We start from the raw sequence: 1957 nt of genomic DNA on the forward strand, positions 1-1957 counted from the left end.
TATAGATATGTGTCTTTATTACTGTCTTTCATGATGTGAAATAATTTCCCACTTGGATGAAAGTAGATTAGACTGAGCTTGTATAGTTATCTCTGCAGATTCATGAAGCTTCACTGATGGATGTATTTTATTTATTAGTGTTAAATTGATTTAAAGAACTGACTTAAAATTTTAACTATTTCAAGCCTAATTGAGAGTGTTGTGTTTTCAAAGTTCACTCATCTTGATCATGTAATCTGATTTTCGGGAGTTATTTGAGGGTTGCATTATAGTCAAGTTTTTTAAAATGACTTCATGTCATTTTCATGTCATGGTCACGTGTACCTGTACTAGGCTGTTGTAGCCTTTGGGTGTGTTCCTAAACTGTAACATAATATTTTCTCCTAAACCTGTTTTTCAGTAAGTGTTTTGTGTCCTCTAGTAAGTTTAAGGTACCTGGAAAGCAGTAGTGCTTTGCTTTCTGTAAACTGAGGAGAAAAATCCATGGGGAGGGAAAACTGTGGAAAAAGTGTAACTTTTTCCCTATTTATATTTTTTCACTCTTATCAAGTACTAGTGTTAATAGTAATATTTATCAGTGTGAGATAAACTAGAACTTTGTATGTGATACAGTGGATGTGATTTTATTACTTTATTTAGTAGTCACATCTTTTTTTATTGATAGTTTTTGTACCTTTCAGAATTTTTCCATATTGCTATGTAGGATTGCATTAGGATACCAGAAACTTAATTTAAACAGAAAATGGGCAATTTCCAGACTTACTAGGTAGCTGAGTATTTAGAAGTGTGTGTGTGTGTGTGTATATATATACAGCTAATGGTAATATTGTGCTTTCCTGAGAAGTATCTCTTATTCTTTTTGTAATCGTGGACATTTTTCAGCAAGAGAAAAGAAGGTTGCAAATGCCATACTTCCCCATCTTTGTCTTATTTGAAGGAATGTTCTTATTTAAACCCATCATCCAGATGGGAAACTGTTAGTTTGATTTAAACTGTTTCACCACATGCACACTCTGTGCAATGAGTTTTATAACTCATTGTTGGAAAAAAGGAGAGAAATGTGAAATTGACATCTTAAAATGTTAGGACACAAGATTGTGTTCATCCTTCCTTTCTTTTTAGTCTCCATCCATTATAACGAAAATAAACCCAATTCTTCAATTGTGATGTTTTACCCTTTATACTTATGGATTATATGTAATAGGATAGGGAGAAGACTGGAAGGATGGAAGGTCATAGAGGGTAAGCTGATCAAAGAAAAGGAATATTAAAGCGTATTTGGAAGAATGCTAAGTGGTAATCAGTTTCTCTTGTTTTTCTTTTCTTTTTTTTTCTTCCTGGAATTAAAATGGAAAACAAAATGGAATGATAATATTGACGAAATAGTCAAAGAGATCTGGTCTCTCGAGTTGCCTGGAAATTTTGCTGTCTGTAATACTACAGACCAAGCACTTTCTCCTTAGTTATCAGTGAAATTGTAACTTTTTGAGCTAGCCTTATAATTTTAGTATATCTAGCTAGAGGAAATAATTGGTGGAAGGGTACAATCATTCTGATCTTAGCTATTCTGCAGATGACAGTAGGTACGCCTAGAGGATTTCTGCTTGTAGAATCAGAAAACTCTGAGTTCTGACAAGTAATGTAATTCAAAGGTAGAAGATTTGTTTAATAAAAGCCAGCAAAAAAGACCATAATCTAAGGCATGTCAGATGGCTATATACATGGATTATTATTTTGCATTTTTTGTCAGACAATAAGGAGTTGTCTAGTTACAAGAAGATATAATCTTACAATTTTTTTTATAGCTGAACAAAGTCGTCTGCATCCCTGGATATCTGTCTACAACTAGGCTCAAGATGCATGTTACTCAGTGTTTGGAACAGCATCAGTCTTTGTGCCCTCCTTTGTGGTTTCAGCTTCCAATGAAAGGATATAGCCAGTATGGAACCTGTCATTA

The 1957-nt window shown here is 33.6% G+C and overlaps 1 protein-coding gene across 1 annotated transcript in view; it reads left to right on the top strand.

The window, feature by feature from the left end:
• Nucleotides 1-1957, top strand: part of UHRF2 (ubiquitin like with PHD and ring finger domains 2) — an 86249-nt gene that overhangs the window by 21465 nt on the left and 62827 nt on the right. The gene's annotated exons all lie outside the window — the stretch shown is intronic.

This window comes from Meleagris gallopavo, chromosome Z, assembly GCF_000146605.3.
Source record: "Meleagris gallopavo isolate NT-WF06-2002-E0010 breed Aviagen turkey brand Nicholas breeding stock chromosome Z, Turkey_5.1, whole genome shotgun sequence".
Taxonomy (NCBI): Eukaryota; Metazoa; Chordata; class Aves; order Galliformes; family Phasianidae; genus Meleagris; species Meleagris gallopavo.